We start from the raw sequence: 24933 nt of genomic DNA on the forward strand, positions 1-24933 counted from the left end.
ACAATTGCAGTGTCCCTGGGGTCAGGGGATCAACATTTGTGACTTCCTATTTCTACAAGCAAAGTCAATGGGGGAAGATGGATTTGCTTAATGACTGTGTTTCATTAACAGCTGCAGTGATTTGCTTTAACAACTGTGCCAGAAAAGGTAAAATCAGCCACCTTGCTTATCAGTGGAAATTCTGGTCCCAACTATGGTGGTACGTTGAGGTCATAACACATTCTAGAGCGGTGTTTTTAAAGCGGTGCTGGCTGGGAATTCTGGGAGTTGAAGTTCACACATCTTAAAAGTTGCCAAGATTAAAAAATACAGTTCTAGACTTCTGGGGAAACTGCACAAAGGACCCTCTTACTTTGCACCTGCCCAAATAGTTGCACTTGGTAGTAGGCAACAAATGCTGGCAGACTGATATGGATGGAAGTGGTATAACTTGTTCAACAAGGTTTTAAAAAGGGGGGCTGCAACCTGCAAAAGTGACATGTAGCTCCTCAGTTCCTTTGGGGCATTCTGGTTTCCTCCCAAAGCCAGTTAATTTATTAGCAATGTATATAATTGTCACAATCCCCAAGGGTGCTGAGGAAGAAAATGATATTTGTGTATGAGCCAAAAGGGCAATGTTAAATATCAGGGGTTATATATCCTCAACTGTTAAATTTTAAGTAAACGAATGTGTGTTTTATCCTCTGCTTTTAAGTTGCTCTCGTCACTCAAAGCCACATACAATTCCTCCCCTTAAGGATTGTGTACCACCTGCTTTTGGTGTTACAAAAAGTGGTTTAAATAGGGCTTAGAAATATGCCTACAACCAGCACCCCATAGTACCTCACAGGCAGACTATTTAATTTGCAATTACATTTCTGGGGATGGGGGAGGAGTAAATGCAGCTGGATGTTAAAAACAGGTAATAACAGTGAACCCCTAAGAATGCAAGAAACATCACTTCCCATTAGTGGAAAGTTAGCTTTTGATACCTCCATCTAAAATGTTGAGATTTGTAGTAAATTGGGTTTCCTTGGCTGCCCGTCTCCCCTCCCTTCTCTGTATCCTTGAGTCAGAAATCTGACTAAGTGAGAAGCAACCAGCTAGTTTTTATTCCTCTGTGGCACACTTAAGAAAACAGCATTTTTCCTTTAGGGAAGCCAATAAGGAAGCAAAACCAAGTGGTGGGGAAACCTCTTCCTTCACAGGCAGCAGTCACAACCAACTTAGTTTGGCTTGTGCTGTTTCTTTTCTCTTGCAAGAAAATGGCTTGGTTTCTTGTTCTACCTGGCATTGCTCTCAGCCATGGGTGGCTTCCACTATCCTTGCTTTCCACCTAATCCAGGAAGCAGATATGTGTGGCCGAGTCTTTGTGGCACATAGCCGGGGCAGGGAGTGGGTGGTAGTGAAATATGATTTATTAGTATATAGGCTCACAGACATTTAATTGGAGATACATACAGGAGCCTAATGTTGGGAAAGATTGAGGGCAAAAGAAAAAGGAGACGACTGAGAATGAGGTGGCTGGATGGAGTCACCGAAGCAGTAGGTGTGAGTTTAAATGGACTCCAGAGGATGGTAGAGGACAGGAAGGTCTGGAGAAACGTTGTCCATGGGGTTGCAATGGATCAGATACAACTTCGCAACTAACGACAACAGGAGTTCAGGCATCATATGCAGCAAAAGAAAATGTTCATGGAACACACAGCTTGTGGGGAATCTCAACCTACACAAGCTTAATTACTGTTGCTGAAGTTATTACACATACACCCACTTATACTCACTGTTGTACGATGGCCGTACAGGGACTAGAGAAGATCAGAGTGTTTTGTAGATAATTGCATGCATGAATTGGGAGTCTTTATCAAAAGGTTGTCCTTTCATCCTTTGCCCGCAACCTCTGTCACACTTTCCTTTCCACATCAACCTTTTGCTCACCTGTTAAATTGCCCAGTCTAACTTTACCCACTGCCTAGGAAATTAACTCTTAACTTTCTTTTCTCTGGTTGCTGTCCTTTGGTCCTGGTTTGATCTTGATGAATTGTTTCCTTGTGACCTCTTTTCTCTGGTAGCTGTTGTCCAGATCTGGTCTGATAGCTTTCTTGTTTTTCATCCTTCTCTGCAGATCTGCATTTTATGTCAGGTTCAAATCCTATTCGTCTGTCTCTCCCAATATTTTATTTCTTGTAATAGCAACAGAGATACTGGTAAGTCAGCAATTGTGCATAGGGGAGTCTGCATCCTTAGCACCTAGCCTTAGCTTATTGTGATGTGTGAAGCTGCCTTCCTTGGTTAGTTTGGAATCAGTGTACATGTAATCCTCATTTAGTGACCACAATTGGGACCAGAGGCTTGGTCATTAGGTGAAGTGCTTGCTAAGTGAAACGCAATTTTACAATCTTCAGCTTTCCTTTGCTTTACAAAACTGCAGAGAGTGACTTTTTCATCGCTATTGTAACTGCAAATGGTTGCTGTACAAGGCAGTCACTAAACAAGGACTACCTGTTTTGTGCAAAACCATAAAACAGGTCACTTCAGTTGTACCTGTTTTGTGGTTTTCAGCAAAACCATAGAACAGGTTACTTATCTGGTTGTGCATTATCTGTGAATACAGCCAAGATGTGGGTGGTTGTTCAGTTCTCTTAAACTGGATGGATGACTTTGGATCAGTCACTCTCTCAGCTTAACTCACTTCACAAAAGGTGGTTGTTATGGGGAAAATAGAAGGAAGGAGGAATATTTAGGTATGTTCGCCATCTTGACTGATTTGTAAAAATAATAAAGCTGGACCCAAAAAAATCTAAAAAGAAAAAAAGTGCAGGCCACCGTTGATTTTGTCATGGCCCAGAATGAATTCTGGAAAGTCCACGTTTAATGGAATTATGGTAGCGTTCCTTCAGCTGACTTTTATTCAGCTCTCTCCCTTTTTGAAAATAAAATATTAATGGCAGTTAAATATTCATGCACTGTTTGGAATGAGAATTTTAAATGTACTAGATGATGAGGGGGGCTTTGGTTAACACAAAGATTTTGGTCTACTTGTTAACCAGCTAGGTTTCCTGTACTGTACTGTTCAGGTTGAAGTCAAATATGGTTTCTATTATGATATTGGGCTCCAAGATCACCGCAGATGGGGACTGCAGCCAGGAAATTAAAAGATGCTTGCTCCTGGGGAGGAAAGCTATGGCAAATCTAGACTAAAAAGCATACTAAAAAACATACTAAAAACATACTAAAAAGCAGAGACATCATCCTCCCAACAAAAGTGCATATAGTCAAGGCTATGGTTTTTCCAGTTGCAATATATGGCTGTGAAAGTTGGACCATAAGAAAGGCTGAGTGCCAAAGAATTGAGGTCTTTGAACTCTGGTGCTGGAGAAGACTCCTGAGAGTCCCTTGGACTGCAAGGCAATCAAACTGGTCAGTCCTAGAGGAGATCAATCCTGACTGCTCTTTAGAAGGCCAGATCCTGAAGATGAAACTCAAATACTTTGGCCACCTAATGAGAAGGAAGGACTCACTGGAGAAGAGCCTAATGCTGGGAAAGATTGAGGGCAAAAAAAGAAAGGGATGGCAGAGAAATGAGGTGGCTAGATAGTCACTGAAGCAGATGGCATGAGTTTAAATGGACTCCAGAGGATGGTAGAGGACAGGAAGGCCTGGAGGAACGTTATCCATGGGGTTGTGATGGGTTGGACACAACTTCGCAACTAACAACAAATTACGATATTGGAGTTTTGTCAGTGTAAAGGAGAACTAACTACTAACAGTCAGTGCTGTGGAGTCGGAGTCGGAGTCGGAGGAAATTTTGGGTACCTGGAGTCGGAGTCAGAGTCGGAAGTACAAAAAACTGAGGAGTCGGAGTCGGAGTCGGAACATTTATCTCCCGACTCCACAGCCCTGCTTACAGTATATAATATTTGTTGCTTTATCGCAGAAGTGAACAATCTTTCTGAGGAGTGGTTGGGTGGGGAACTACAAGGAAATCTTTGAGCTGGACTGGGAAATGAAAAATAATCCCAAAAGGTAGTACAGGTAGTTCTCAATTAGCAACTATCTCATACAGCGACCATGCGTAGTTACACAAAAAGTAACTTTACAACCAATCCTCACATTTGTGACCTTCACGTACTGTAAAGCAAATGAAAGCTGAAACAAGAATATAAGCAAAGCAAATTTGTGACTGCTAGAGCTTTGCTTACTGTCCATATTTTTGTCACTAAACAAGCACTACCTGTAGTAAGAAACCAAAAAAGAGGGATCGCTGATAGATTTATGCCCTAAGCCATCAGTTTTGGACTATATTCAAATTATATTCAAAGATCTTATTAACTTGGCTTTTAACATTTTTTTAAATATTATAGAAGCACTCAAGACTTTTCTTATTTCAATATGAAATATAAGGTGAGGGGTGCTTGGTGCTCTCTGAGCTTGGTTGTTTTTTTGTTTTGTTTTTTTGCAGATATTTCATTACCCAAACTAGGTAACATCGCAAGTGCCCTGGGTAATGAAACGTCTGCAGAAGAAACCAACCAAGCTCAGAGAGCACCAAGGACCCCTCATTTCAACCCTGAGCTTCAAATATTCTCCTTTATTGAAAAATAAGGTGCCCATTGCTGATAATTTGAATAGCTGAAATCTGCAAGCTACTGGGAATACAGATGTGATGCATTTAAAAATAAATTGGAACTTGGGTTAAGCAGTAACAAGGCCGAGTTTGCTACTTAAAACTAAATTATTACAGCTGGGGAAAACTCAAGCAGTCTGAGAAGCTCCAAAAAGACATCTGTCTTCAAACTAGGTCAATGGGCAGCCAAATTTAGCAATGAAGTTCAGTATATGAGTGTAAAGCAATGGCCACTGGGGAAAAAAACAGTTAACTATTACCGAAACCATCCACTCCATCTTCAAGCAGCAGTGAAAAATGGGGGAAAGGTTATTTGGAGAAGAGCAGGCAATAAATATTGCTTTCGCCCCAAAGAAAGATGCCCCTGAATTTAGGAAGAGTCACCACCTCCAAAAAATATTAGATAGAAAAGAAACCTTTCCATAAACTTTGTAGCTTAGGTATCTGGCTGATTGGAGAAAATGTGCAGAATGGCTCAAAAAGACATTTCTAGCTAGAACTGATCAATCTGACTGCACTTCTAAATCGATGGCCCATTGTTTGAAATCAGCAAGGACACAATCGTAGCCCTTCGGGGTGAGGTCTGCCCAGGTAACGCCATTAAGATTGCAATTTAATAAGAGTTGCCTAGCATCAGGAAGACTAAAAGCTGTCAGTCATAATTAAAGGCACTAAGCCAATTGGGTGGGGGGGGAAGAGAGCTTAAGCCAATAGAAGAAAATGTAAATTCAAGCAGAGGTTTTGATTTTAAAAAGGCCAGCTTCACAACAAAACGCTGTATTCAGAATACAGTGAGATATTTGAAGAATAAATCTCTGAAATTTGGATTTAAGACAAGATGTAGGAGGAGACTAATCTTCCTTAGAGACAAATATTCCATTTACTGTATGGAATACAGTAGCTCTGTGTTACCTGCTGGCTGTGTTTGTCATATTGGTGTTAGTTTCCAATCCCATTGCAAAAAAGGATCCTGTAGGGAAACTTTAAAAGTAGGGGTGGGTGGGTTAAAGTCCTTTTGTAAGAGGCTATTGTTTATTCTTTATTGCAGAAAATTGATGTTTTGCTTGCCATGGTGAAATCGGATAGAGATGGTTTTTATTCTCCATCTCTTAGTGAACAGGAATAACCTTAATTGCCAGAATATGCAATTACACTAGGGACAGTCATTGAAATTCCTTTGCCCCCAAATGTGATAGGCAGTGGCTAAGGAGGTTTTAAAAAAAGGTTCTTCCAACGTATAGTTCAATATTTGAATTTATCAAGTGGTGTGTTTATTTTCATGCAAGGCAATAAAGAAAATTAAAACGTCTTTCCAAGACTGTAGACTCTTGGCATATTAGGCCATGATTTCTGGGAACAAGTACATCCCTGAAAGCGATTATATTGACATAGGCCTACTTCTCATTATACCCAGAATTAAACACTTTACTTCGTGTTTCTCAGTGTTCCAAAAAGGACCTAAGATGGACTGAGAAGTGTTATCCCCATGACATCTTTCCCTGTGCTCTCATAATCTCTTCACTTTTTATTTATTTTTATTTATTTATTTCATCAAGCATGTATTTTATGACAGATACAAGTGTAAACATAATTATAAATACATGAAAAGGATACGAATAAAAGAAAATATTAGGACAGGGACGGTAGGCACGCTAGTGCTCTTATGCACGTCCCTTACAGACCTCTTAGGAATGGGGTGAGATCTACAGTAGACAGTCTAAGGTTAAAGTTTTGGGGATTTGGCGAAGAAACTACAGAGTCAGGTAGTGCATTCCAGGCGTTGATCACTCTGTTGCTGAAGTTGTACTTTCTGCAGTCTAGTTTGGATTGGTTTACCATGAGTTTATATCTATTGTGTGCCTCTTGTATTGTTTTTGGTTGAAGCTGAAGTATTCATTGGCTGGTAGGACATTGTAGCAGAAGATTTTATGTACTATGCTTAGGTCAGACTGAAGATGGCGAAGTTCTAAGTTGTCTAAGCCCCAAATTTCAAGTCTGGTGGCATAAGGTATTTTGTTGCAAGCAGAGGAGTGGAGGACTCTTCTTGTGAAATACCTCTGGACTCGTTCGATTATATTAATGTCCGATATGCAGTGCGGGTTCCAGACAGATGAGCTGTATTCAAGAATTGGTCTGGCAAAAGTTTTGTATGCCCTAGTTTGCAGTTCAATATTACCGGAGAAGAAACTACGCAAGTTTAGGTTAACAACTCTTAATGCTTTTTTAGCAATGCTGTTACAGTGAGCTCTGGCCCTTAGATCATTTGAGATGAGTACTCCAAGGTCTTTGACGGAGTGAGGGTTGTCTGTTAGGTCGTTATCCGTCCAGCTTGTATTTTGTGTTCTGATTTTTTTTGCCAATGTGTTGTTGGAAGAAACTTCCTTCTAGGTTCTGCTCCAAGTGGGGAAACAGACACTGGAGACTGCTTGGAAAGATGGTTTAATGGTGGACAGGATCACATGGCTTGAGTTCCTGAACAGAAAAGGGGCAAATACAGAAAATCCTCGGGTTTTTATGCTCTCTCTGGCTCTGCATTTCTTGGGGCCCCAAAAGAGTACCCTGATTGGTTGTCAGACTCCCAGGGGGTGGGGGCCTTGCTGGCTGATGGTCACATGTGCTTCCCAGGTCACATGTGGTGAGTTTCTGCTGCTATTGTGTAGAGGGCTAATACTTGTTGGATCTTTGGCAATTCCTACTATGGCTCTGCCTGAAGGCGGTAGATCTTTGTTATGTAGAATAGACTGGCCCAGGCCTTAATGGCCCATTGACAAAGGGTGGGGGCAGGAAGATGGGAGCTGCTTCAAAACATGCTTATCCCAGGGAAATATAATATTCTGCCTTTTTCATATTTCCTAAAATATTTCACTCTTCCAGGAGAGGGGTGGGTGCTAACTTCCTACAGTGTAAGACAGGGCATTTGTTGGTTGAGATTCGGAGTTGCCAACTGTTTGATAGCATACTGAGGTAAGATACCTCAGGATTCTGAGGTAAGATACAGACTGTGTTTCAGTGGAACAGGGAAAAGGCTCAAATTGGGTGCAATTTGCTTCTAAGGATGTCTGTTCCTTTTTAAGGCAGGGGAAAATGCCTGTGTTCTGTGATCAGAGAATGGCTTGCAGAAAAGATTTCTTGGACTTTGGCCAAAGACAAAGGAGGTTTTCTGCAGCTCAGCAGAGGTCTCGAGATGGGTTAAACTTCCCTACCTCCAGCTGATGGAAGTGAACTGCAATAGTTATACTTCTGAATGAGATGTAAGGCAACGCTGATGTTTACTACGTTGTAAGCGTGATAGTTGAGAACAGCTGTTAATTGGAATTCGAGAGCTGCAGTGTCTGGGAAAATGATACGAAATAGATAAAAGTAGAGCATCTGTAAACAAAGGATTTGGAAGCAAAGGAGAGCAGCCACTTGGATGGAAGAGCACCAGAAAATCTCAGTGCTGTAGGCTAGATCAGGGATCACCAATCTTTTGGACCTCAGGGACCACTAAATTCATAATTTTAAATCCAGCGGACCACTAATATGATCTGCGTAATGACCGGCTGGGTGGGCGTGACTAGGTGGTCATGTGACTGGGTGGACGTGGCCAACTCAATGTCACTCATGTCAAGGGGTGCCTCGCCAGCCTCTACTCACCCCTTCCCTCCCAGCCACTCCTCGCCTCCCCACCTGGGCTCCTTAGGGCCCCAACAGGAAGCAGTTGTTGGAGCTAAGCAACCACCACGAGAAAGAGTTGGCAAAACAGCTGGCTCAGTTCAAATTGGATCTGACCGAGAAGGAGGCTCAGCAGAAACACCTCACTGAGGACTATGAGCATAGGCTTTCCAAGCAGAGGGAGACCTGCAGGAGTGCAAGGTCAGGTACTGGTGCCTGGAAGCTCAGCGGGCTGAGATGGTCAGCCAGTTCCAGGCCATGATGCAGTCCCACTGGAACAAGGTCCCACTGCTCTTTGCCACCAGAGGCACTTCCCTCCAGCCCTCGCCCAAAGCCCTCCACCAGTTTCTGTTCCCCTCCAACCTACACAAAAAGACCCCGAAGAGGGAGACTCTCTGCAGCAACACAAACGTTCATTGCATGTATCTGTCCCAGAGACCGTAGTTTGAGGACCCCTGATTTAGTGCAATATAAAAAATGCAAATAATTTTTCTGTGGACCACCAAAATTTTCTTGCAGATCACCAGTGGTCCACGGACCACCAGTTGGTGACCGCTGGGCTAGATGGAGAGCTGGTGTGTGTGTGTGTGTGTGTGTGTGTGTGTGACATTCTAGAGGTGGTAATGATAAATGATCTCTTTACCATGGCAAAGGAAACAACAAATTCACAAAGTTCCCAGGAACCGAGCTCAACACAAAGGAAACTTTACTTTGGGGATATTTGTATGCATGTATGTGAGTTTCCTTTGAAATTGATTCATCAGGGAAGCCACAACAGACGTATTATGTGCTCTGCGTAAAAATAGCACAGAACTACGCAACTAACCTATGGCAATAATTATAATAATAATTGCAAACAAGAACCTAATGGGATCACAAAATAGATAAAATAATAGAAAATGAAGACACGAACATGCTCTGGGACTTTTGAATTCAAACAGAAAAAATGCCTGCCACATAACACCCCAGACTTAACAATTGTTGATAAGAAAAACAAGTCTGGATAGTGGATGTGAAACTTGGAGGCAGCAGAATAGAATAGAAAGAACTGGAGAAAATGATAAAAACCCCAAACCCCCCAGTGTTAGAAGAAATATCCTTCTGGGTTCAGCTCCAAGTGGGGAAAAAGACACTGGAAACATGGAGACTGCTTGGAAAGATGGTTTAATGGTGGACAGGATCACATGGTTTGAGTTCCTGAACAGAAAAGGGGCGAGATGCAGCAAGCCCCCGGGGTTTTATGCCCTCTCTGGCTTTGAACTTCCTGGGGCCCCGAAACAGTATCCTAATTGGTTGTCAGACTCCCAGGGGATGGGGGTCTTCGCTAGCCTTGCTGACTGATGTAATCTTCCCAGGTGCCAGGTGTTGAGTTTCTGTTGCTAGATGGGTCTTATTATGTTACTTTCTGTTTCTAGATGGGTCCCTTTGTGTTGCAGATGATGGTCCATTGACAAAGATGGGAGGGAATTGAGTTTCTGTCTCTGGCCCATTGACAAAGGGGGGGGGCAAGAAGGTGGGAGCTGCTTCGTCTTTAAAACATGCTTCTCCATTTCTCATCCAAGGAAACATAATATTCTGCCTTTTTAACATTTCCTAAAATATTTCATTCTTCTAGGAAAGGGGTGGGTATTAACTTCCTACACCAGCAAGTGCTGAAAGTAGAATGACTGTGGCAAAGGAAAGCAAATATAGTAATAGGTGCTTTGGATGCAATCCCATAACATCTGGAACACCACTTGAACATCATCAGCACTGATAAAATCACTACCAGTCAATTGCAAAGTGCAGCTTTACCTAGAACAACTTACATCCTGTGATACCTTTAACACAATCAAACAATATCTGCCTATTTCAGTGGATAAAAAGTCACATCTAGTGTAAACATCTGGCTGACTGTGCAACCAACCATGACAATAATTCACCAACAGGAACAGCTTACATCTTGAATGATATCTTTAATACTATTAAACAACATCTGCCTACTCCAAGCCTATTGGAAGGTAGGTGGACAAAGAAGACTCAATAGGTAGGTAGAAAAGCAGACTCTAGTCTAAACATCTGGCTTTGTAACCAACCACAATAATCTCCAAATATTATTTTTGTCTCCAATATTTGGCATTAGGGCTACAGGGATTCTTGAAATAGCAATAAAAGCAGATCTTATAAATCACCTATAGCCCTAGGACTACAAGTTTCTAACACCTAATACAATATAAGGTAAAATGCCACCGCATTCCTTACTCGTAAACTGTAAAATGCCACCGCATTCCTTACTTGTAGACAATAAGTAGTGGTGCATCTGTGGGAAGCCAGTTTTTCCTTTAAAAAAAAAATCTGTACCGTCAAAATGCTGTTTGAAAGCATCAGCAGTCTAAGGGACTATTTTTCAAACTTGGCAACTTTAAAATGGATGGACTTCAACTCCCAGAGCTCCCCAGCCAGCATGGAGGGTTGACTTCTTCAACCTCTTGGAGTGCAGAAGTTGTTGAATGACAAGTCCTATCATTTCCAGGTCCTTTCCTTCCTTAATAAGGATGACTCTGTATACTGGTGCTCTTTGGCAATATCCTGCGTATTGCCAAAAGATTGCTTAGCTACTGTACCTCCCTCTGTTAATAAAAACATAGTCCTCTTCAAAGGTAAGGATTGAGGATGCAAAGCAGGTTTTAACTAAATGAATCCTGGTCTAATTATGATGACTCATTTATTGGATGCATCTCAATACAATCTGTCATACTTGGCACGTTTAGAGGAAATTGCATGGCATCCAAAATGCTTTTGAAACCAAGCCTGCTTGTGTCTGTATCAGTGATGGGATTCAATTTTTTTTACTACGGTTATATGGGTGTGGCTTGGTGGGCATGGCAGGAGGTAAAATCTCCATTCCCACCCCACTCCAGGGGAAGGATCAGGGGTGGGTTCTACTTACCTTTACTACAAGTTTGCAATGGGGCCGTGCACACGCTCTTCTGTGCATGTGCAGAAGCATTCTGATGACAGGGTCGGTGGGCGGAGCCTCCTGCCAGTTTTACTACCAGTTCTATAGAACCGGTGCGAACCGGGGGCAACCTACCACTGGGAAGGATACTGTAAAATCTCCATTCCCTCCCCACTCCAGGGGAAGGTTACTGCAAAATCCCCATTTCCTCCTGATCAGCTGGGACTCAGGAGGCAGAGAATAGTTGGGGGTGGGGCCAGTCACAGGTGGCATTTATCGGTTTTCCAAACTACTCAAAATTTCTGCTACCGGTTCTCCAGAACTGGTCAGAACTTGCTGAACCCACCTCCGGTCTGTATGCACTTATTTCTGGAGGTCCAGATATGAATTTTGAACAGGTTGTCGTGGTCAGATTCTGTCATCTTTTGAAATTTCCTAGAACAAGAAGATTCTTTCAGAATTCCTGTGATGTTGGGAGAAAATTTTTAAGATCTGAAAGCTTCCACAGTGAACTACATTTTGGATTGTTGTCTTCATAGTCTTTAATCTAAGCCATATGCAGTTTAATTCCCTCTTTCCACATTGTCTCTGTTGCAATATTTTCAGGATCAGACTCAATAAATTTAGCAAGAGTTAAAGGTTTAAATATATCTCCTTTTATTTACATTAGGCATTCTATATTCACTGAATATTCACAGATAGAAGCAAGGAAAAGGGTGCAAACAGCTCCTTATATATACAATGGGTGGAGCTAGATATGGGAGTGGTGAAATATGAATACATTAAGAAGTGAAGAATAAATTAACCCCTGATACCCCGTTCATATACTATTTACACATTAGAGAATAAGGCATTTACATCTGACAAATCCCCCTCTAAATGCCGATTCGTTATGCAACACCAATTACATTCAGATTCAGGACAATACAAAACGTACAACTTAGAAGTTAAGTATTTATGCTGCTTAGAAGGTAAAGGCTTTGTCAATATGTCAGCTAATTGTTCAGAAGTATCACAATGCACTGCTTTAATAAATCCATCCTGAGATAATTGTCTCACATGTTTAAATTTTATATCTATGTGTCTGGACCTTTGTCCAATGGCGTCAGATCTAGATATTTCAATAGCTGCTTTATTGTCTTCATGCATAACAAAAGGCAAAGCAGTTTTTTTCCAAACATCTGAAATTAAATCATTAAACCATACAAGGTTATTTGCAGCTTTAGATAAACAAACATATTCTGCTTCTGTCGTTGAAGTGGCCACTAATTCTTGTTTACCAGTGTACCAGTAAACTGGACAGTCATTTAAGAGGAATATATAACCAGATGTACTTTTTCTACATGAGGTGTCTCCAGCCCAGTCCGCATCTGCGTAACATGTAAGCTTTGGTTCTTTATTATCGTTAGGTTCCAACATTAAACAAAAGTCTAGTGTACTTTTCAAATATCTTAATATTCTTTTAACAGCTTCCCAGTGGTACATTGTTGGCTTGCTGACATGTCTGGATAATAAATTGAGGGGTAAAGCGATATCTGGTCTTGTCCAATTAGATATATAAAGAAGTGAACCTATGACTGATCTATAAAATGTGTTATCTTTGAATTCAGGGGATGATTCATCAGCATTTTTTAGAAAGTCAGTCTGCATAGGAGTATCACAAGGTTTGGCATTACTTAGATTGCATTTGTTTAAGAGCTCTATGATCTTATCTCTCTGAGTAAGTTTGAATCCTCTTTTGGTCTTATTAATTTGAACACCAAGATATTTGTTTACTTTGCCTAAAGATTTCAATGAGAAATGTTCATTTAGCTTAGTTACAAAAGTTTCTCTTCTCTCTTTATGTTTTCCTATGTATAAAATGTCATCCACATAGATCAATACAAATTCTATATAATCATCACCCTTTTTGACAAAGAAACAGTTATCAGCAGTGGTAGCATTGAAGTCCATGGTTTTAAGTACTTTTACTAAACAATCATACCATCGTTTACCAGATTGTTTTAACCCGTATAAACTCTTGTTTAACAACCAAGTCTCATTCTTGTTTGTGTATTGACTGTGAGGTGCTCTTACATATATTTCCTTATCTAGTTTTGCGTGTAGATACGCAGTCTGTATGTCATATTGGAATACATCGAGATTGAGTGCTGATGCTACCACTAGAGCTGTTTTGACACTCTCAGTTCTTACTGTGGGGGAATACGTGTCAGTATAGTCCTCCGGATATTTCTGTGCATAACCTTGTGCAACTAGTCTAGCTTTGTATAGGGTATTGTCTCCCTCTAAGTTCTTAACTTTATATATCCACCTGGTACCAATAATTGTTTTATCTTTTGGTGCAATTGCAGGTGTAAATACATTTAATCCTTGTAAGCTTTCCATCTCTTTTTTCATTGCTAATTCCCATTTTTCCTTTTCTTTACGAGGGAGTTTTAACACTTCCTCATATGTATTAGGTGTCGTTGACTCATCATCCATATGCATTATGTAATCCTTGTATTTATTTGGCATCTGATTTCTGGTGTTTCTAATTGTTTTTTTAGGTTTACTATTGTTATCATGCAAATATCTTGCTTCCTTTTTTGTTAGTGTGTCTGTCTTTATTTTGTGTTGGCTATTTGTCCATGTTTTGGTTTTGTTTTTATATTTGTTGATATTTTGCTTTTCTATAGTCCCTTTCTCTTGAGATTTTATATCTTTGTTGTTACTTGGAAATATTTCATTAAGATGTATTTTAGACCAGTTGGCCTGTTCATGGAACACAGCTGTTCTGGAGACTATAAATTTGTTATTATTATCAATGAATCTGTACCCTTTAGTGCCTGTCTCATATCCCATAAATCTGAGTCTTCTGGACACGTTTTCTCCCTTTCTTCTTAATTGCTTAGGTATGTGTACGTCTGCAGTGACTCCAAATATGTGCATGTGCGCCAATTTTGGTTTCCTATTATACATCACTTCATATGGTGTCTTATTTACAATGCTGGACCAGGTTCTATTCTGTGTGTAATTGGAATAATGTAGGGCTTCTGACCAGAATTGTTTGCTTAAGCCAGCATCTTCCAATGTGCATCTAATCATGGTTTGTAACGTTGAGTTCTTTCTCTCTGCAATCCCGTTCTGGAACGCAGAAAATGGACTAGATGTGTAATGTAACATTCCTTTGTCCTTTAACCATTGGGAGAATTCTTTAGACATGAATTCACATCCCCTATCTGTCATGATTTGTTTTATCTTGATATTGTGTTGTGTTTTTATGAGTTTATAAAATTCTTTAAATTTTTGAAAGGTTTCATCTTTGTGTTTTAATGTATAAACAAATCTATAGCGGCTATAATCGTCTACTATGGTCAAGAAGTAACGTTTTCTATAAGTGATTGATGGAGTTAGTGGACCAACTAAGTCCATGTGTACTAAATCAAAAATTTTGTTGGTTGATCTAGTAGATTTTCTTGGCCTGGGGCTAGTTTTTAATTTTGTAGATTTGCATATTGAGCATTCCAGATAGTTTTCACAATTTTTTATTTTAACACCTTCTGCGTGTTCAGTCATTTTTTGTACTACAGGAAAACTGGCATGTCCTAACTTCCTATGTAAGATGTGAGCACACTCATCATGAATTGGCTTACCTATTTTTGGTTTTTTTTCATTGTGTGCATCTTTGTGATCATGAGATATTTTACATTCATCATTGTCACTGTTGCTAATGTTTCCATCATCTACTTCAATACAATCTTCCATATTTGAATCAATGTTGTGCAACCATCTTTCCTTTGTTATTAGATAAGGTAGGCCTCCTTTAATCATCACAGTGCCTATATCTATTTTATTTTTCTCCAAAGTCGCTTTTCCTTTAGAAAAGACAATGTTAATATCAGAATCCCTACTTAGTTTTATGGCACTTAGTATGTTATGAGGTATTTCAGGTATTAGTAATACCCCCTCTATTTTTCCTAGACCAGGCAAGGTTACATTCCCTCTACCTAATACTTGAACCTTTTCTTGGTTAGCTACCTTTATTACAAATTTATCTTCTACAAATGAAGACAATATATTTTTGTCATTAGTGGTGTGATTAGTTGCTCCAGAATCAATAAGCCAATTATTGTTCTCATTCTGCTGTATGTTAGTATTGTCTTGTTTATTTAATCCATTCAGTGAACCAGATTTTCTATCCTTTGAATTATCTCTGCCCCCTCTATTCTCTTTGTAATTTGGTGGGCTTCTATATCTATGTCTTTCCATGGAAGACTGTCTATAATTGTATTTGTTTCTATATTCTGACCTATGTCTTTCTTTTGAAATTTTGGGGCAATCTCTTCTATTGTGTTCCCTGGATCCACAGTTGTGACATTTAAATGTTTCATTATATTTTTCTTGGAAAGCTACTTTCCTATATGGTTTGTGTTCTATGTGATTGTTAGAACGATTCCTTCTTGAATTGTCTTCTGCTATTAATTTATTGGATAGGCTTTCTATAGATAAGTATCCTAGATTGATTGTGTCTAAATGTGACATATAATTGTCCCATGATGGATCAAGTGAGTTGATAATAACACTTTTCATTGTTTGGTCTGAAATCACCTCCCCCCTTAAATGCAGCTCAGCTCTTATTTTGTTTAAAGATATTAAGTGCTCACTTATGGAAACCCCTGGTTTTATCCTAGATGAAAAGAAATCTTTAGACATCCTTGTGGTGGTAGCTACACTGTCACTGTGAAACAAATTGAACATGCATTGAATAATTTCTGAAACAGTCAGATTTTGCTTAATGCTGTGATACATTGCAGGAGATACACTAGATATTAATAAGAAAAATGCTCTATGGTGTAAACAGTCTATTTTTAGAGTCCAAGGTCTTTTTGGGGGACTAGTGATAAAAAACAGTAAGTTTTCCTTCATAAAGACAACCTGGAGCTGCTGATACCATTCTTGCAAATTAATGCCATCTATCCTTAGCTTTGGGAAGTCACTGGGTAAATTTCCGACATTATTAGGTCCATTACTTACAACCTGAGGTAGTCCGTGGTCTCGTAAATGCAGAAAGTTACAAAACGGCGTGGGGATGCTCGCAACGAGCCTGCACGGTCTCCTCGTCAATTCATGTCTTCCCGGACCGTCTGCGTAGTCTTGCGCATGCGCGTTGTCCATTTCTTCCTTGAAGTCGTCGTGAGAGGTTCTCCTCGTTGTGGCTCGCTCGTTCTGCTCCTCCTCAGACGAATCGGTCTCTGGCTCGATTTTGGGAGTCCTGACGATGGCGGCTGCTCTTCCTCTTCTTTTGAGGGCGTTGGTGCTTGTTTCGGTCTGTGGCGTGGGGCGGTATCGGCAGGGCTCTCTGGGTTCGGGCGTCGACGCTCTCGTAGTCAGGATGGGAGCGGGCAGGTCTTGAGGCATTGGCTTGCTCGCTCGCTTCTTCGTTAGCTTTTTAGTAATTTTTAGTCTTGGCCCAAATGCAGCAAAAAGCGTTTTCATTGCTGATTTTATTTGATTGTTTGTTGAATCACCTTCACTTTCTGATTCTGATTCTTCTGAGGTGTTTGAATCTTCTTTTTCGTTTTCGTTGTCTGATAATGTTTTTCGCGCCAGAAATTTTGAATTGAGTTTTCTGATTGGCTCTGCTTCGCTCACCCTGGAGGTCTGTTGAAACCAAGATGGCTGCCATTCAAAATTTCGCGCGGGATCACCGTTTTTCTTCTTCACAATAATTTTTTCTGCAGTCATATCACTCACTATTTTTGGGTCTTTTGATTTTTCATTAGTGATGTGCTTCTCTCTCGCTGCTCCGCTGTTCTTTAGCATATCTTGGAGGTTCGCGATGAGGCTTTCATCATTCTTCTGGCTCTTCAATAGTTTTAATATCTCTGACCTGAGTTCGTTATTCTTTATTTCGATTTCCTCCTGGTCATCATTTTCATCTATTATTCCTTCGTCTTCAGTGGTGTATTTTTCGGATTCTCTCGAAATCGCGTTTGTGGATTCGTTGATTATTTCTTGTTCTGTTTCCATTTCTTTGCTGTATGCCCTGGTGTTGGGCCTATCTTTCTTAGACATTTTTAAATTTTTATTGAGTCAATTAACCATCCTCTGCTACCAGCTTGTTGCAATATTTTCAGGATCAGACTCAATAAATTTAGCAAGAGTTAAAGGTTTAAATATATCTCCTTTTATTTACATTAGGCATTCTATATTCACTGAATATTCACAGATAGAAGCAAGGAAAAGGGTGCAAACAGCTCCTTATATATACAATGGGTGGAGCTAGATATGGGAATGGTGAAATATGAATACATTAAGAAGTGAAGAATAAATTAACCCCTGATACCCCGTTCATATACTATTTACACATTAGAGAATAAGGCATTTACATCTGACAGTCTCCTTTGAAATATAAGCTATTAAAGGAATGTGTCAGCATTCTGATGCTGCCATAAAAAGACGAGGCTTGACTTTTCACCTACTTATTTTCTCTGTAGATAATATCCCCTAGGAGATGGGATGGGGGGGGGGAACATTCCTGTGGGGTGAGGTCAGAAGCTGGGGAGACTGACTTGGAAGATGGCCAATGAGAAGATGAGAATTGGGGAACGGAAAGGGAAGGATTTGGGGGTCAGAGGGTTAGTATTGGCTACAACGAAGTCGGGGCCAGATCTGTTGTACTCAATAAATGGAATATTTCAGCAAAGATTAATTGTTTGGGAGTGCAATTTATTTGAGATGACATCGAAACCTGACAGAATGGCTCTGTCAGTTTTGTCTGTTTAATTTCACAATTAAAGCACATGTAAAGTATTTACAATTAAAGTGAAAATTCCATATGCTTTGATGGTGCAATTTGTATAGTAATAATTTAAGAGAATGATGTCTCTTTATCATAAAATACCTTGATGGATATTAGCTTAAACGCCTGTCAGTGTTTCTGGGGAATTCTGGGACATGAAGTCCATACAACTTCAAGCTGCCAAGGTTGAAAAACACTGACCTAAGTTAATCAGTTTAGGAAAAGTTTGTTCAGATCTGATAACCTGCATGAAGTTCATCATTCAGAAGCAATCCATCTGGTTGTTCACTCTTCCAGGTCCTCCTTTTTTTAAACCATAACAGAATTAAATTCACTATTATGAGCTATTTATTTGTTCGTATTATTTATATGGTGGTCTAATTCACAAATAGTGACATCAGTCTAACCTTACTTGGGCTCAAAAACATAGGCAAACAAACCAAAAAAAAAAAGTAACACAACACACAAACTACAGTTATAGCATAAATATAAAGCCAAAATATAACATATTGCAATTCCAAGACCATTACTGGATAAACTCTTTTAATGCTCTAGTACTGTGATGCGAACCTGTGGCACATGGGATGCAGAGCCATATCTGTGGGCACGTGAGCATTGCCCTAGCTCAGCTCCAGTGCACATGTGCATGCCGACCAGTTGGTGGGGGAGGCTGTTTTCGCCTCCCCAGGCTCCAAGAAAGCCTCTGGAGCCTGGGGAGGGTGAAAAACGGACCTAACTGGCCCTTTTTGCTGTCACATGCCGCATAGGGGGAGCGCGGGGAGGGGGGTGTCGCACACACATGCACCGGGGGGGATGCAGGGGGCATTGAATTATGGGTGAGGGTACACACACGTGCGACCCCCCCGTGTGCCCCCACTTTTGGCACGCAACAGCAAAAAGGTTAGCCATCGCTGCTCTAGCGGCTAGCCTAATGCTCAGAGGTGAAGGGAAAGGTTTTCAAGACCAATAAATTTAGGGCCCTCTGAATTTTGGGGTGATATGCTGTTCCAAAGGACAATACTGAGAAAGCATGCTTTGGGGTCCCCACAAGATAATGTTGCTTCATAGAAGGGAACTGAAACATGCCTATCTTGGCAGATTTCGTAGGATAATCCCTTTATGGATATTAACCACTGTTGGATAGATCAGGGTCTTTCATTCTCAGCAACTTGAGGAAATGTGGACAAACTCCTAGAATTCTCAGGCAGCAGACTGGCCAGAGAATTCTGGGAACTGAAATCTATACATCTTAAAAATGTTGAGATTAAGAAATACAGAACTAGATGTACATCCACTTGACTGATACATGAACCATGGATCTTATTTTCTCAGTCACTTTGTTCTTGTTATCTTGGAGAAGCTGGTGAAAATTTCCTCTAGCAAAGGAAACAAGGGTTGAAATTCTCATGGAGTGCACAAGGCCTCTTTTATAGGGACCCCCAACTTAGGTGGGTCTTGTTAATTAATTAGTTGGCCTGAAGGATTCCAGACTGATAGGATAGAAATACACTTCTGAACTAAAAGCTGAAGTGATGGTCTTAGACTAGAGTATAAAATAGATCATATAAACAGATTGAGCTGTGGTGTTAAGAAGTGAGCAGATTCAGATTCACTAAATAGTACATAATTAGTTTACATCAAATCTGATAAAATATCCTTCAACTCCCCCTTCCCTCCTTTACCTTTTAATTTTACTATAAATTATTAAATGGGAATGAATGAATGATTAAATAAATATTTTCCTGAAGACCAATACTTCAATTTGTAGTATTCTGGCCAGTTTAATTCAATTAAAATCATTTTATAAGGTTTGTGCAGGACCTTATAACCCAGATGATAACAAGTTGAAAATAGGAGCATCAGGAATTATCAGACTTTGAACCTGGGACTTTTTGGTAGTCTTTTTCAGTTTGGAGGATATACGTTGGATTTCAGATTACTAGGACTTACATTTGACTTCCCCCCAAAATGGCACTGCTTTGGAAAACCAGTTTATGTTCAAAGCAGATTTTTTCCCCATTCAGCTTTAATTTCTCCTCAATGCAATTCCATCCTTTTAAGGATCACCAATGAAGATTATGCTGCCCAAAATCCTTTTGATGGTACCTGTTCTGACCTAGGCTCCCTTAAAAAGCAGGAAGCAGAGTCTTGGTCCCTGCAAAACCCCTTTTATTTACACAACTGTGAATTCCTTTCATTCACAGTCAGCAAGGCCTGGCAAACAGTCTTTCAGAGGAATATTTATCAACACAGACCTTATCTTGCTTGGCAAACTGCCATGTAACTAGTTTACAAATGCAGTGGAAGGCAAAACTTGGCACAGAGTCACAGACAGATCTTCCCACTATTGAAATGACTGAACGAACGAATTGTTTCCTGCAAAAGCCCACTCCCCATTTGCTCTTCTTTTGTTTCCTATGGGAGGGGCCAATCACCTCTAAGGTGTGGCTTTACTCCCAAGTCGACCCTGCTTTCTTAATTGTTCTTGTCTTTTGGCAGCTCTGTGCATGCGCACACTGGGAGCAGGCTCCAGCTGTTCCTCTGCCTCACTATTGTCTAGCTCCCTCTCTGCCTCTGACACAGAGCCCTCGTCTGAGCTTTTCCCAGCCCCCAGGACTGGCCCATGTTCCTCCCCAACCTCCTCACTGTCCGATTCTGCTGGCCACTGCCGGACCACAAGAGTACCCCTGAATTTTGTCCTCCCCTTGTCATATTCTCCAAAATTATCTAACTATATATATAAAACTATATGTATAACTATATATATAAATAAATATAGATATAAATATAAATATAGATATGCCAAAGAGCTCTGTATCTGATCATATGTGTTCCTAGCTGGATTTTGAGGGAATCCCCAGCAAAAGGCAAGATTTCTAAGATGTCAATGTTTGCTTTCCTTGTGCAAGCCAACCTAATTTTGGCTCATTGCTTTTGAAATATGGTGGGGTTTAAATGGTGCCAAGTTGATTTTGCAGCACAGGAGCCCTGCTGAGCTGCCAGAGAATGCACAGATGCTCCAACGACCTGGAAAATTTGGAAGGGGTGTGGGATGCTCCTCCCTGCTATAACTTGACATCAGCAAGAGTAGTCACATTTTGATTACAGAGAAGAGACTTTGCGCATCTTGCAAAGTGGCAGTTTGAGAGTTGTAATTTGTAAGCTTTCAACTACTGCGCATCAAAGCAAAGTGGCAACGATGCCTGAAATACAGTTATGCCAGTTTTCTACCCATATTCCCTTTTCTTGCCATATGTGACTGAGGTTTGTATCTTGCTTTGTTACGATGGAAAGTAATGAGAAATCATTTAGGAAGATATACAGTAGCTGTCTATAGTTTGGGGGGGGGGGAAATTCACATTTCCATCTGTACTTTTCCACTTTTTCTACCCAAAAAGTCTCTTTGAAGTCCCAAGATACAAGAATGAAAATAAAAGTAAAAACTCACTTTTTATCACACTGTAATTTCTTAGCTTGGGGTAGAGCGGGGTGACTGGATGGAGCTGGGCGTTTACTCACCGGATGCTCTTAAGTGGAGTTTGTGGAGGTTGCAGAAGATATTTTCTCTTTCTGCCCTGAGAGAAAAACATCTGCCGGCTACCTAGGATTGAACTCTCAACCTTCCAAGTGGGAGGTGAACATCTTTACTTCTAGGCTACCATGCCACTCAATGAAAATAAAAATAAAACAATGAAATCAAAACAACGAAAAATATTAAAAAGTGATGTCTTTATTAAAACAAAACTAAACATGCACCAGCAGTAATAATTACCACAAAGCAAGAGAAAAAAAAATCCAGACCAAAGATTTGAAGAAAGCAGCCATTTTCTTATCAAATGACCAAGAATAAAACCTATTGCTGAGATTGAGAAATTGATTATAGAGAATTCCAGAGTGGACGGTATAGTCCTGCGATGGCGAACCTATGGCACGCATGCCCAAAATGGCACGCATGCCCAAAGTGGCACGCAAAGCCATGTCGCCCAGCATGCGTGACTTTCCCTGTTTGTCTTCTGGGTTTCTGGCACACATGCTCATGTGATGATCAGCTGTCCTTCGTGTGCACGGCAGTGCCGAAAACCGGTGTGTGCATGTGCGCCCGACTGGCGCACATGCATGCTAGAACCCAGAAGTTCGGCTTTTCCAGAGCATGGCCCCAACAATCGTGTGTGCGTGTGAGCGACGTTTCCGCGTGATCTTTGTGAAGGTTCGCCATCACTGGTATAGTCTGTCTACTTTGAATCCTCAACTGCAGTTCCAATGAGGGGCAGGATATACATATACCACTAAATAACTTTACTGGCTATATAAGATGTATATTTAATTTAATTTAATTTATCACATTTCTATGCTGCCCAACTCCCAAGGGACTCTCATATCATATACCACAGGAAGGAATATCCCAATAGAATCTTTTCTCCTACAACACTCATGTCTCTGGAATGGTTCAGAGATGGATAAGACTGTCAAGTTATTTTTCATTGGTTCTTCAGGGCTGCCCTATTACTTCATGAATGGCTTTTGCTCACAAGCTTAAGAAAGGCTACATGTTTCCATGGAATTAGACAAATGTAATGTTTATTGTCCATGATAGTTAAATGGAACTCCTGATGCTATGAATATGTCCATTGCTGTAGCAATGTATCTAAATGTAATTATTATTTTTTCCAGTCAATTTATAGGCAGTCTTTGAGTTATGACCACACTTGGGACTGGAATTTCTGTCATAAATCATTGCAGTCACCAGTCGAGTTGGATCCAATTTTATGGCAATTTTTATGGCAGTCATTAAGTGAATCAGTCATTAAATGAATCCAGCTTCCCCAATGGGCATCTTTTGCTAGAAATGTCAGCTGGCGGTCCTCAGGATGAGGGCGTTCTCTGTGGTCGCAGCGACCCTCTGGAATGGGTTGCCTACCGGGCTCCGGATGGCCCCCGACCTCTGCACCTTCCGCGCCGACCTAAAGACATGGTTCTTTCAGCAATTTCCCTGATCTGCCGTGGATTTTAACTTGGGGATTTGGGGATTTCAAATTGGTTTTTAATACTATTTAATTTTTATCTATTGTCGGGTTGTTTTATTGTAAGCTGCCCCTACGGGGCAGTCCTACGGGAGAAGGGTGGCATATAAATCTGACAAATAAATAATAAATAAATAAATAAATTAGCAAAAAAAGATTGCAAGTTGCAATCACATGACCGCCGGATGCTGCAACCAGTCATAAATGTGAGCTGATTGCCAAGTGCTGAATTGAAACCATGGAGATGGTGTGGCAGTCATAAGTGTGAATTCAGGTCGTAAGTGCAGCAGAGTGAGGGCACAAGAAAAAAAACTGTCCCTCTGTCATGGCTAGACTAGGCAGACTTCTCAGCAGATCTTTTACAGAATTACATATAAGTTTTACAGTTACTGATAACTTTTACAGTTATCCATTATTATGCTTGAGACCCTGTGAAATGTTTTACTTGCACTGATATGTTTTACTCCTTCACACATTCCAGACTGCATGCATCTGAGATACACCCAGCAAGAAACTATCAAATGTAGGTAAGAAATTAGATCCCCATCACCAGAGGAATCTCCCTGTATAGGTAGTCCTCAACTTACATCAAAATTTCTGTTGCTAAGTGAGACATTTATGAAGGGAGTTTTACACCATTTTGTTTGTTTGTTTGTTTGTTTGTCCAATTTATATGCCACCCTTCTCTGTAGACTCAGGGTGGCTTACAATGCATTATAGCAATAGCCTGCATACTTTTTTGTATATACCTGCTTATTAGGGCTTTCGGCCCCCCTAAGTGGTGTTGTTCTATACAAAGTTGCCTTATTGCCCCCACAATCCGGGTCCTCAATTTACCTACCTCGAAAGGATGGAAGGCTGAGCCAACCTTGAGCCTGGTGAGATTCAAACTTGCACTAATTGCAGGCAGCTGGCAGCTAAGTGCTAGCACTTAACAGCACTTTAGTCCGCTGCACCAGAGGCTCTTTTTTACAACCTTTCTGGTAGTATTAAGTGAATCACTGCAGTTATTAAGTTAGTAATATGAAGTTAGTTAAGTGAATCTGGCTTCCCCATTGACTTTGCTTGTCAGAAGGTTGCAAAAGGTGATCCCAAGACCCCAGGACACTGCAACCGTCATAAATGAGTCAGTTGCCAGCATCTGACTTTTGATCATGTGACCATGGGAATGCAACAGTTGCAAGTGTGAAAATGGTTATAAGTCATTTTTTCAGTGCTGTTATAACTTTGAACGGTCACTAAATGAACTATTTTAAGTCGAGGACTACATGTACAGTATGTAGAAAATTAGCATGCCAAGAAAAAGGTAGGTTAAATTGTTCTCTGTGTGCTTCAAAACATCTTTTAAAAAGAATCTGATTTCCAGCTCAGTTCTTAGAATCGATCTGATTTCATTTCAACTGCACCCTGCAAGGTCCCTTAATTAAAAAAAAAAAAGAGCATGAGAGAGAAAACTAACATTTCAAGGATAACCTGCAACACATTGGCAGCGTGCCCACCAGCTTCCTGTCCCATCTAATTATTTAATACATACAAAGCTGGTTTGCTGCAAAGTAAAGTACGGCCTCTAGCAACGTAATTATTTATAGAAATCCTTTGAAATTTATAGATGCCCCCACTCCTGCTATGGGAGACGGCACTGAGGGGCTAGTTTGGTATTTGGTAAATGGGCTTTTTTTTTTTTTGCCTGGCCATACTCCACATTATGAGCGTTCGGTGAGGTAGCAGATTTCCCACGTCAGTCCTTTTGTGGATGGATAAATTCACATCATGCTTTCAAATTTCCAAACATTGCAGTGTTTTGGGGGGGGAAACACGCCTACGTTCACATTGCTGAATAAACCAAGCAGCTGCAAAAATACAAGTTGTCTTCTTCAATCACAGCCTAAGATGCCATTATAAAAGTGGGTGGCTGCCTTGGTTCTCTCCCTGC

This window comes from Pantherophis guttatus, chromosome 1 (assembly GCF_059756535.1).
Source record: "Pantherophis guttatus breed Tessera chromosome 1, ASM5975653v1, whole genome shotgun sequence".
Taxonomy (NCBI): Eukaryota; Metazoa; Chordata; class Lepidosauria; order Squamata; family Colubridae; genus Pantherophis; species Pantherophis guttatus.